The sequence below is a fragment of the Lepisma saccharinum genome, chromosome 5 (genome assembly GCF_977018435.1).
Source record: "Lepisma saccharinum chromosome 5, izLepSacc3.1, whole genome shotgun sequence".
Taxonomy (NCBI): Eukaryota; Metazoa; Arthropoda; class Insecta; order Zygentoma; family Lepismatidae; genus Lepisma; species Lepisma saccharinum.
The window spans coordinates 7,627,705-7,641,329 of NC_139233.1; the positions used below are offsets into that span (position 1 = coordinate 7,627,705).

The window sequence follows — 13,625 nt, forward strand, 5'->3', positions numbered from 1 at the left end:
TTCTGAAAGCAGGTGGAATAGTGCAATTTCAACAAACAATTTTCATAGTTTACCTTAAAAATACATACATCCCCTCCTATGTTAATAATCTTTGAATTATTATTATTATCAATGTAAAAGTAGAGACTACATGGAATGCCAATGTAATACATCTACTATGAAAGATAATAACTCTACTTTTGTTGAAACTGTTATTATGAACAACTACTATACAAAATAAGCACAGTCTGCTTTTGCGAGTTTAAAGTTAATGACAAAGTGCATTCAAAAACAACATAGTTTATCACCTGAAATCTAAGTAGTTAAATATAATGATATGACCGGATAACTATCAAATTGCTCCTTCATGATTTTTAGCTTAATAAGTGTAATTTGTTAGAGTGAACAGAATATAATGTTGTTCCAATTTCTATTTATAACAATTAAGTTCTTGTAGAGGCACAGCGATGAAATAGTTATAAAATAAATATAAATCTTGAAGTATAAATAAATGTTTCAATTATACAAATACCCAATACAGAATCAAAAAAATTAAAACAATGCCTCTGTGTATTTTTGGCACATTCAATTTTTCACAAAAAAAATAAAGAAAATGAGGTCAAAATAAAACATGCACATAACAAATTAATGTTGTATTCCAATTATGACATACTTTGACATGCATACAGAAAAAAACAAATCCTGAAGCAACGAAATAGATATCTTTTCTTTTGCCACGGAAATATTAATATTACTCTAACAAACTACTTCTGAGTGCTATAACTTGTATTTCAAACATTTAACATATTGCCAACCAATATAGTTTCTTAAACGATATGTTAATTTTTCTATGTATCCCATTACATGTATTGCAATTTAAAAAAAAACTAATTCAATGTTCGAAATGAACTCAACAAAACAAGCAGCTGGGTCATTCTCAAATACACACCCTCACACACAAAATCACAAGTTAATGAGCATGAATTTATTTCTTTTTTATATACATTATACAGATACACAGAGTAGTACTATTTACTTTGTGAAGTTTCATCATTCAAGGAGTAAGTATTCTGAACTTTGGATTTGTATTCTGTGTATCATTCAGGTTAACCAATTTCATATACAAATTCTTTCATTTATTGTCTGAAGAGAAGGGTTTAGTCTATATCACAGTATCCTATCCAAGAATTTCACAAGGATATAATATTGATGCCTTTCAATTCTTTTTATGCAAAAAGTCACATCTCAAACATTTCACATGTCGAGTGAGATCTGTGAACTCCCCATTCCATCCATGTACATAATATATAAATTATTTTTGAAATGTAATGATTAGTTTTCATTGATTCTTTACACGTGTATGATTATAGCAATATTTTAATGGAATTAATTAAAACTTATCCACCATCGTGAGGAAATTGGGGAGCTCCGAGTGAGTGAGCGTAATCCGGTCACGGAGACCTACTATAACGGCTGGGGATACGTCGGGCCGACCCCCCGACTATTCCAATACCGGTTGAAGATCTCCACGCTTAGAGGTGACGAATGAAAGCGTGGGAGGGAGACCGGCAGTCGGTAGGTACGCCTAGGCCCTTCATGGGCTGTTGCGCGACGGATTATTATTATTTTAATTAAAACTTATGAAGGCAGTTGAGTTAACTGCATCAAAAAAGACTGACAGGTAGAACATTTCTCCACTCACTTTGTAAAATGAGAATAAAACATGATTGCATTTCAATTCCACAATTCAATATGCTAAGTTTACTTTCATGTTATTCAATGCAATTTAGAGGTGATTTATACTACAATATCATGAGGCTGACCCAGCTACATTAATAAATATACTTCTGAAGAATAAAACAAATATACATAACAAAAGTTAGTAATAAAGTTAATGGATAACCTAGTAGAATTCTAACAAATCAATTAAACCTCTACCATGGCTTAAATCACAGACCTGAAATATTGACAATATGCCACATATATAAAAGGATTTATATCTGTGAATGTAGATGCACCCTATCATAACTATAACATATCCTACTGCAATAATCACAGGACTATTCACGTAACCTTCATTTAAAAAAGAAAAAAGATGATATATATGCTATTACGTTAATAGTATATAGAATACATACTCAAAAGGAGTGTACAAATTGCTCTCATACAATGCAAATATGGACACAAAAACCACTAAGTAAAAAACAGGCTTAAGTCACAAATGAAAACATATGTTTCTATGCAAATATATGTGTGGGACATCACACACAAGAGGCAAAAAAACACATAAATGGATAATGAAACCTGAATTTAGATGACAGTATGTGGTATGAAAATTGCTTAGGATGGGAAAAGGGTGATTGCCATTTTCATAACTGGTGATAGATATTTGTTTCATTTTTTTAAGGGAAAAAAAACTGGTTTGTTACTCTGTACCCTAATCTCATTACGTATTCTATGAGATTAATTTGTCTTTCATGTACAGCAACTTCCATAGCTCAATAAAAGAAGCACATAAAATTTGCAAAGGAAAAACTACACAAATGCTTCAAAAATTGTGCAGTATACAAGATGTAAAAATGTTACAACTTGCAAAGTAGAAAAAGTAATAGTAGGCATGAAAAATAAGAAATAAGCATACATACAATAAAAACATCATATATAGATGTAGCGTACAACACATACCTCATTTGGAACGGTTGCACTCATTATAACAGAATCACAAACAACTCGGGCAATACATCAATTGAGCGCACTTCTTTAGCAATACGTATCATGCAGGCTTACATTTATGTCGACGAAGTCCTTTGCACGCTGCATGTCAAAATAAATCTTATTAAAATCCTGTAATGGTTCTGGCAACTTTGCATCTCCTGCTGTAGACCAAGCTCTGCAACTTGGCATGATTCAACACGTGTTTTAAACAAAAAGGTATAATTATCAAGACACTTGAGAAACACATTTACTTGAAATATGAAAAAGTTTGGTATTCCAGAAAAGTTTTAGACACACATTTATAATTCCTCTTTGTACAATTGTGTGTATGTAGTTCAAAGTTTTGAGACTAGCAAACAGTGGCGTCAGCTTATATGGGTCCATGGGGCTCAGCCCACCCAATAATTTGCCTGTTATTACACAATATTTTATTTTAGAAGTAAAGTCTCTGTACTTAAGAAAAACAAGGCAATTCATGGTTTTACATTTATAGAATTGTCAGAACTTAATTTCTGACTGTTATCAAAAGATTTCAGATTAATTGTTGCATTTACAGTACAATACTTTTCAGTCCTATATTACTTACACTATCTATGGTCACATTGTTATTATGAAAGTAAGGGAGGATAATGGTTTATAACCAGGATGAGAATCGATAAGCACTAACAACTCTCAAAATAGGCAGGCAGAAAAGCACTGCAAAATACAAAACAGGCTCTAAAAGTGATGATCGCACATTTGCCATCATTTTCCTACATCAGGTACTCAAAAGAAGTTATCTTCCAAATAGGCACTTATGACTAAAATAGGCAAAGAGAACTACTACAAAATTCATGTATTCCTTTCAGAAATAGCTTGAAACAGTTCAGCTCCTCCAATGTTTCTCAAAAGGTGGTGCCACTGCTAGTAAAGGCTCACTTCACAAGCCGCATTTCTGCTTATGTTCTGTAAGGAAATGTATGAAAACACTCTTCTTTTGTGAAGTGGTCTGATCGTAAATTGTTGATTAGAAGGAAAGTGTGAGTAAAACAATGCCACAAGCATTGAGGGCATGGGGGAGGGGGTCTATGATGTATAATGCACCAACATCTTCCCTATATACAATACTTTTTCTGGGATTATTGGGAGTGATGCATCCCACCTGCTAATGACACTCATGAACTGCACAATATTATCATAAGAACATTTAAACACACAAATGTATTTTAAAGTGTCTGGAACGAAATTTGGAAAGTTATGTAAAAGATCAATATATGAACCACACTGTTGGGAGTGTGAAAGATAATATGATCTTTGTAAACTTTACCCTCCATAGAAATTAAGTATTTCTGTGAAAGATTAAACATTCAGTGTTTTCTAAATGGCAAGGTTAGCTGGAATACCATACTTCAATTAAAAAATATATATACACTTACCTGTCAATGAATCATCATAAGATTTGTTTTACAAAAACATAATAATTACCATAAAATACATTATAAATATCAGTTTAAACAATACATAAAACTACACTGGAAATAACAATCACAAATATGGGCATAACTTCTGAAAAATAAATTCCTTCTCAAATCATGTTGAATGTGCAATTTCACATCTGCAATTGTGAAATACCAACCTATTCACAAGTACATAATCCTACCAAACAAACAGTTTGCTCTTGCAGTTTTTCAGGTATATTACTGACATACATTCTGATAAACAGATACACATTACATAATTTAAACATCCAACAGCTATAAACATACATAAATGGTCAAGGGGAAATGGCAATCACATTCAAACTGTAAATTAAGATACACTTGTTCAGAGATAGTCTGTGTGTAATAAAATTCACAGAAAAGCTTTTTTTTTTTTTACATCAGTGCTTCTCAACAAAGTTTGTTTCAAGTTTACTTTATGTTCAGATAGGCTAATAGGGACTGGACCGACAGTTTAAAGTGGAATTCAAACTAATAAGCAATGTTCTTCAACAGGGGGTTGAACCCGGGACCTCTCGATTACAGGGCAGCAGCAAGAGTTCATCGACAAAAGGACAATTCTGTGTGAAGTAACATGAGGGGACAATAACATATTCACACATCCTCAACACGCTCAAATTTCGCATACTTCCCTTCATAACTGCGTAATTTCTATTCCTTTTGGGCTTGCTGAAAACCAGCGTAGCATGAGCATTTCGGATGGGAACGCCAAGTTAGAAGGAAGGGTAGGCCTTTTTTTGTTTTTTTTTGCTTAAGAGTTTACTTATGGAATTAGCCGACATATGTATTGTCTATTTAAAATCACAATCTCATTGTGTTTATTACATTAAGTCAGCCGGGTTCCGATAAAACATGATCCATGCTTGTTTTATGTAGAAAATAAGGGCTTATTCACAAATAGGATCCAATAATGTTCATAATGAAAAAAAAAATAATTCAAAATTCGAGGGTGTAGAATAGGGTACCCGACCCGAAATAAGATTCCTCAGTGTGCAATAAATGCTTGGAGCACTGGTGTTTTATACCATTTTTAATTAGATTGCTCAAGTCAGAAACACCGCACACCATTCGGAGTATTTTGCTCCACACGTAACACATGTGTAGCAAAACAGTATTTTATAATCAAGGAAACCTTTCGGCATGACGCAAGTAATTAAAAAAAAACCTACCTCAATCACAAGCGCCTTTAGAACAACAGTAGACTTCATTGTTGTGGATGATACAAGTATTGAATGATTTGGTTTATTTTACTTCGCTTTCTATCACTTTTGGCTAATCGCAAATATGAATATGAGTGATGATATTGATGAAGAGACACTCACAATGAACAAACATGCGTAGGTTCGGGATTCGAACCAGAAACCTCTCGCGCTGTGCAAAACACACTGACACGAAGGGGGGTGGATGATCCAACAATCGTACACTCTACTGACGTAACAGTGCCTATTAGTAGTAATTCAGAGTTTCAGACCACTGTTTATTGTATCTTGAGAATGCTGATAAACATTTTAAAATAATTTTGTCAAGAGATCATACAATGTTAAGAGTTTTGAAACGAATACTAAACATTTCCACTGGCACAATATTAGGCAGTTAGATACTAACGAAAAAATATTTTTTTAAATAAATAGTTTTGTGGGTTAGGTGGTAGAGCAGCCACAGGCTGAACTTCTACCACGAGGACTTGCTCAACTTGTTTGACAAAAACTTTTTTGTTCTTTTAGTTTTTAATGCACTTCACTGTTCTTGCGATAAATTACACGATGCAGTGGTCATTAAAGAAAGATACGTCAGTCAATATTGCTTATTGTAGCATCACACAGCATGAGCAGAGGCACGAGCGCGAAAAACCGGGTAGGAATTCTACTTCTGTCGTCTGCATCGGAAGTACAGCGCCTTGAATCGGAAGGCAGAAAAAGTCACATGGCCCCAAGAACCAATCAGGTCTCCGTACGCTCGCGTATGGCGAGAGCATTTCGCCCGTGCTGTAGAGATCCAAGCCACAAGCTTTCCCTCCTTCTCTCTGCCTACAGGCAGGCCTATATTCCTTGCAGGCAGGCATGGTCCTGTACGCCAAACCTAGCCGGCGTCCGGCAAGCAAAGACATTAGAGAAATGCTACGAGAGTAGTTAGTGGAGTTTTGTAGACGGATCGCGAAAAATAGCTTTTATAATGCCATTATGCTCAAACATGTATATAGGCCTCCTCCATGGCGCAGTGGTAGCGTCATTGCCTTGTAATCAAGGGGTCCCGGGTTCGATACCCGGTGGAGGCACAAGTTCGGATCCCACTTTAAACTGTAGGTCCAGTCCCGATTAGCCTTTCTGTGCATAAAGTGGACTTAAAACACCAAATCAAACCCAAATCATCAAACATGTATATAATTAGTCACGTTTTACTTTATATTAACAGCATTTACGCATTTTTAAAATTTTAAATCAGGGAACGCCGAGCGTATGGGCGTATTAGGACGCTACGCTACTGCTGAAAACATACTTAGACATTTGAGACTGAAAATTCAGGTTTAATTTCTGATAATAATATAATATATCTTTATTGAGTGGGCGTGGTTCAGCGTACGCTGTTCTCCCAGCTAACCCTTGCCAGAATAAGGGCTGCTGTGGGTTATTAATGGCATGGGCATGGCACCGTATGTGTGAATTAGCCTTAAGTCCACTTTATGCACAGATAGACTAATCGGGACTGAATCTGCATTTTAAAGTGGGGACTGAATCACTTATGTACCTCCAGCAGGTATCAAACCCAGGATCCCTCAATTACAAGACAACATCATTCCCATTACATGTTCGGGTAGGTTCTGATTGCTTTGAGGATAATAGACTAATACAGAATACATTAAAATGTCAAAAAGAGAACTGACCGCAAGCTTAAAATGCATACACATCACCTTTTACGGTTAGAAATTCGTATCCACCTCACTGTTTTAGGACACTATACAACATGTATGAATGTAACAGGGTGGGGATTTAGACAGAAAAGGATAATATCTCCTGATACCTTCAGGAGGATCTAGTTAATTTTGGATATCCTCCTCCCCTCGTCTCTTCAGTCTCTCCACAAATTATTTACTTATTAGTGTTAGGGGTGTTCGATCCTTTCCTTCGAACTAGGTTTGTATTCAATGGACAGATAGCCAAACGATTCTTCATTTCTAAGTTTCTACAACTTTAATTATTGTGCTTCATTGCATCAAGTTTACTGATTATTTTAGAAATAAAATCTGTATATACCGTGCGTCCATTTCGATCTGCAGCCGAGAGATCGGGAGAAACGTGGCGGGCGGCGCTGACGGAGGTGCCGACATTTGCGGCCTGTAATGCCCGCATATTTTTATGGACATATGCAGACATTTATATAAATATTGCAAAACTAGCACTAACCTGTGTTATAAGAGTTGTTCAAAGTGATGTCCACCTACATTCACACATTCCTGGCATCGTTTGATGAAATTTTGATTCACACGCAAAAGTTCTTCCGTAATTCTTCCTAGTTCTGCCCTTATATTGTCTTTTAGTTCGTCGATGCTATGAGGGTTATTTCGGTAGACTCTATTTTTCAAGGTTCCCCACAAATAATAGTCACATACGGTAAGATCTGGCGAACGTGAAGGCCATAAACCTCTTGAAATTATTCTGTCATCAAACACCTCCCTTATAGCGTCCAAAGAATCAGCGGCGGTATGGGCTGTGGCCGAATCTTGTTGAAAATACCCATATTGTCTCTCATTATCTGATAACAACTGAAAAAACGGCGCGAGTATTTGTGTGCGGTACCTCTCTGAATTTATTGTGTCTTCAAAAAATATAGGCCCTATTATTCTTTTTGCACTTACAGCACACCACACACCAATTTTTGCATCGTGTAACGGAACTTCGTGTATTATTCGGGGATTTTCAGTGCTCCAGTATCTATTGTTCTGTGAACAAACATGACCACGCAAGTGAAACCATGCCTCATCTGAAAAAATTATTAACTGTGGATCAACAATACCATCTACAATATTCAGCAAAACCCAATTACAGAAATTTACTCTACTTACGTTGTCAGGGGGCCGTAATTCTTGCACTATAGAAACTCTGTACGGTTTTAATTTTAGTAGCTTAGTGGCTGTATGTGCTGATGATTTTGACACGCCCATCTCCTGTGAAACACGGCGTAGAGGTTTGTTTGGAGAACGTTCTAACGCTGCACCAATTTCATCGAGTTTTGCTTCGGTTAGAATCCGTCGTTTTTGCTTAGGTGTTTTAAAATTTAACGATCCAGTTTCTCGTAATTTAAGGACAAGACGTCTAACCGTATCTCTATGTGGAGGTGAAACGCCTGGGAATTTCTGTACAAATTGCCTACACACGTCTCGACACGAGTCTGTTTTCACGTAAGTGTCATACATAAAAATTCTTTGTTCTAACGTGAACCTTGCGGCTGGCATTCCAATCGTCTGACTGACACAACACACATACACACTGCAATAACACAAACAAGTAACGGCAAGTAACCAAGAATAACACTCTTACGCACAGTACGAAATTAACACGCTCTTGGTTTACATCTGCCTGCCACTATATTCACAGCTCTGTAGTCGCGAAGGAACAAAAAACTTGAGCTAGGAGATTTCGGATTGCAAGGAAGCTCACGAACACCATTAGCTTTTAACGGTTCGTCTGCAGCGTAATCTTGATACAGTGTTGCACATTCGAAACCTCCAAACGATCCCCATCGACACAAAACTCTTTCAAGGATATAAACTTAAGCAGGACGTTACTGGTCAAAACTATGATTAAAATGTTTTACAGAGTATTATCTGTGGCTCTTAATATAATTCTAAAGCGTATTTATTTGTGTGTATATAAGGGTGGAACTTGGAAGAATTACAGAAGAACTTTTGCGTGTTATAACACAGGTTAGTGCTCGTTTTGCAAGATGTCCACAAAAATAAGCGGGGCATTACAGGCCTCAAATGTCGGCATCTCCGTCAGCTCCGCCCGCCACGTTTCTCCCGATCTCTCGGCTGCAGATCGAAATGGACGCACTGTATATCTATATATATAAAACTGTATGTATGTATGTGTGTTTGTTCCAGCATAACTCTCGAATGCCTGTAGCAATTTCAACCAAACTTGGTACACATATCACTTACAATCTGGAAAGAAATACAGTGGGGGTGAGACACCCCTGGCACCCCTATGGGTGGGGGTGGGAAGGGGGTGACATGAAAAAATAATCGAAAACGACCGATATTAGTGTGGAATCCATAGTTTACAGGGTCTCCAAGATGAATAGTGAGTCAGTGACACTCCCAATGCCGTTCAACTCCAAGTTCATTTTACACTATAGTTAGAATTCATTATGTTTCTGTCTAATAGAAGATTGGTATAAATTAATACCCGGGAAATGCTGGGCAATCAGCTAGCAAATAAATAAATAATCTTACATGATCTAAAAATTACATGCCCATCCATAGTTAACTTTTTGTTTCCAAGTTTATTTATGTATTTTGGACTTTTGTTTACATGGTTTGGTTGTTTCCAAAACAACTTCATATTTTCATTTAGTTCAAAGAAGGTTCATAAACCATGTGTATCCTCAACAACCTATCTTAGTCCATTATCATTAAGTTTTATCTTGCAACCTACATTTTTTTTAAGGTTTAGATTTTTACATATGCTGGAGCAGAGGATGTCAGCAGATTGTTTGGCTTTTTCTTTCAATTCTTGCAGTTGTGAATGCATAAAGCAAAGAGTATAAACATGGTGATGGAAAATTTGCTTGGTAATACTTATGCATCCCACTGTACTCAATTTCTATGGCATCCTCCAAGTGGAATACACAAAGGTTGCATGTCATCAGAGTTGTAAATAGTGACTGTGTAATTCAATGTAAGGGATAATTCACTCACAGCGATGTGACAAATCACATGCAACCGGGGGTTTCACCAACGAGTATTCAATAAGAGTTCGAGGAGGTGAAAATTTGAAATAAGTTAGTTAAATTGGTTACGAAAACATGTCAAACAATTTTTTCTACACTCCGTCTCTCTCGGGAATCTCTGAAGCAAGCAAACGAAAATAAATCCTCTGCACAAGTAGGACTCGAGAAGTCTCGACCAATGAACGCGAGAGGGGAAAACGTGGCTGCGCTACTGCTTCGCTCTACACTCACTTTCTCCCCTTCTCTGTTTGATCGCTCACATCCAATGTCGCGAAAGCATTTCCTGTTATGTTCCAGTTAGGGGTGTGCGGAATCCGAAAAGTCGGAACCGGGCTCAGGAAAAAAAATCCCGTCCCGATCCCGACTTCGAGAAATGACTTCCAGACTTTTCGGGATCCGAGCAGTAGGGAAATACCGTATGGTCATTTTAAAAAGTCGTTAATTTTCGACGTTTTCTGCATTGCAAATGTCTGGAACTTATCGGAAATTGTTAGTTTTTGTACCAGAAATGCAAAAACAATCACAAGGTGAAAATATAGTGTAGAATTCGAGATTTTAAGAGCTTCGGGAAGTTTCGAACATTTCACGTTCCGAAAATTTCCCGACATTCCCGTCCGGAATGTCTGGAGGGATTTAAAAAATGTCCCGTCCCGACCCAAAAAATTCTGTCCCGCACGCCCCTAGTCGTATTCGAAACCCAAACGAAAGGACGTATTTCGAGGTGTTTGCCAACTTCGGATGCAGCCTGCAAGTCGCTTCACTCTTCTCGCCCTAACCCGAGAACGGCCCAACCCACGGCTGTAATCCACATTTGGAAGCTGCACGGGTGACAGCCTGCTCTCAGCGATTTTGATTGCTCACCAGCACTGACCTGGCCACAAAGAATTTCCTCTTAACGCTGGTGAACCCCGAACGAAAGGTCATCACAGGCGGTTGCCAGTCTCGAACTTCAAAAGAACCTCTCGCAGCAGCCGCAGATTCCAACAAATTACCTTTACTGTGGATCTATAATCCTTTTTCAACACTTCAATGAATGGTGGATCCATCACAGTCCACGACTTCAATCACTCACAGGCGCTGACGAACTTGATGGATTGAAGAAATCATAGGGGTAGTGGAGTGATATCGCGCCGCGAGTGCAGACAAGTACTAGCGCGCCACTCTTGTAGACACGTACGTGTGTAAAAAATCACTTTCAGGAATAACATTAATGTAGTTTAAACCATTCTCTACAGGCATCTTTGTAAAAGTTAGTAACTATTGTGATATTTTAAATATTCTGGCCTAATTTGTGGTCCCTCTATAGCATGTATGATCTTCAGTCAATATCGTATCAAAATCTAATGCAAGATCATATTCTTCCACTCACCCAAAAAACACCGATCTCACACCCATATTTCTCAAGTACCGTCCATCACGATGTATCACGTGAGAACAACCAACAACGCTGGATGGAGAACTGCATATGCTGGACCAACTTGGACACACGAATCAAGTTTACGTAGAGAAACGACTCCCGCTGAATGAATATATATAATTAATTAGGCATAGACTTTTGTAGGGGCAAGGTATTTATTACTGTTTCAATTATTTCCACTCGTAATATTGTTTATCTCGAGAAAGTTAGGCAGCCAGATTTGGAGCTAATAGTGTTCTTTTTTGTGACAAATGAAATATGGATGTCTGAGAAGCAAGAATGAGACCAACCTACCACTTTCCAAGCATTAGCGCCATCAAGCGGCCTACTTTTTATTTGCAAGATTGATAGAACTGTGCCGAAACCATGTTTCACGAAAGAAACTTTCGAAGTATCCATTCACAGAAGACATTTGCAACACTACCGAAAAAACGATCGTGAGAGTACACTTCAAGTTAACGATAACACATTAAGTTCAGACGCATGCAGACATTTACAGCAATTGCTCAGTGTGGCAGCCAGTATCAGTAATTACCGAACCTTCCAAAGGTCGGGTTTTTGCTGGGTAACTGTCTGAATGTGGCGTAACTACAAGTCTGTCTTCTATTAATTTCACAACGCGATAGTAGCGCCATTGTGTATCCAATGACGTATCGTTCTGGTGCGATTCTCTCTCTTTACACAAACGTGAACCTAAGCTGTAATTCTAGGTACTGTGCGTAACGTTGCCAGTGTTTAAGCTCTTGCCTTGTCATTATATTTAAGTACAGTGTAAGCAGACACAGCTTCGAATTGATCATAGAGATAAAATAGCTTCAACTGTGTTCTCATAGTATCTCGCAAGTCGACATGTTGCTACGGAATAAACCAAAATTCGCAACAAAAGCTGTGTTCTTACACTTAAGATGGTTCAAAGAATGTAACAGACTTCACTATCGTATTGCGGGTTGCACAATATTTATTCGAAATCCGGATAAATAATTCTGCAACCTGATGGCCTCCCGTTGGCGCAGTGGCAGCGTCGTCGCCTTGTAATCAAGGGGTCCCAGGTTCGATTCCCGGTAGAGGCACATAATGGTTCGGATTCCACTTTAAACTGTAGGTCCAGTCCCGATTAGCCTTACTGTGCATAAAGTGGACTTAAAACACCAACTCAATCAATCAATCATGTTCATATGTACAACCTGAACAAGATTTAAATCATATCATTTAGGGGAAAAAATTATTAAAATTCGCATACAGTTACCCTTAAGTTTATAAAATTTACTACATGAATCAAGTATCCAAGCGAGATATATTTTACCATGTTTTAGAAAGGAAGCTACGTAAAAAAAACAGTTTAGTTATTTGGATGGTGAACACAAAATTAATTTCATCATTTTAATTTTATTTGTGTTATTACATCCAGATACTTCAAATCTTAATCACTGTTTACCTTGCCGTTTTTTGTTTGATATTTTGTATTGGTCGTAATCTCTTATATGAGATAAAATATTATGGAATGGAATTAATAAACAGCGAGACAAGCAGGGAAATTGAACGGACACTGGTTTTGCGAACGATGATGTCACCCAGACGGCGTAACCGTGTATCGGGAGATATGACGTCAAAAGGAAGGATATGCTGAACATGATCCCTTCCTTGTTTGTCAGAGGAACAGTTTTTCCACATATTCAGCGTTGCTATTACAGAAAATTGGAACTAATAAGTGTAGAGGGGTCTATAATCTCGATCAACCAGCCTCGTCGGAAACACCTATCCAGTTTTCGACGCTGTACATTACCTGCCGTTTATTACATCTATTTCCGCCTGCTGAAATATTTTAGCCGAACATTAGAAACAATTCTGTTATAAATGTTCTTATTTTCATTAAAAAAATATATGAAGATTCTTGGTCTATGGAATAATTGCTAACTATTTACTTAGAAACTGAAAGTTACGACATTCACGTTGCAAGTTTCTAGGAGAATGAAAGGTAACATTCAAAATCTATTACAAAATTATTTAACAGGTAAGTCTGAACTGAAGCAGTTATGCCACAGAGGGACGTCTTACTTAGTTTGGTTATTAATGAAGAATGATTCTAC

At 37.3% G+C, this 13,625-nt stretch overlaps 1 protein-coding gene across 20 annotated transcripts in view; it reads right to left on the minus strand.

Annotated features, from left to right (window-relative positions):
- Glut1 (Glucose transporter 1) overlaps nt 1-13,625 on the minus strand; it is a 428,124-nt gene that overhangs the window by 123,131 nt on the left and 291,368 nt on the right. For 16 of the 20 annotated variants that reach the window (XR_014441678.1, XR_014441676.1, XR_014441672.1 and 13 more), the window contains exon 2: nt 2,665-2,793. The exons of the other annotated variants lie outside the window; for them this stretch is intronic. The gene's annotated coding sequence lies outside the window, so the exon portion shown is untranslated. The remainder of the gene's footprint in view (nt 1-2,664; nt 2,794-13,625) is intronic. 20 annotated transcript variants of the gene reach the window in all.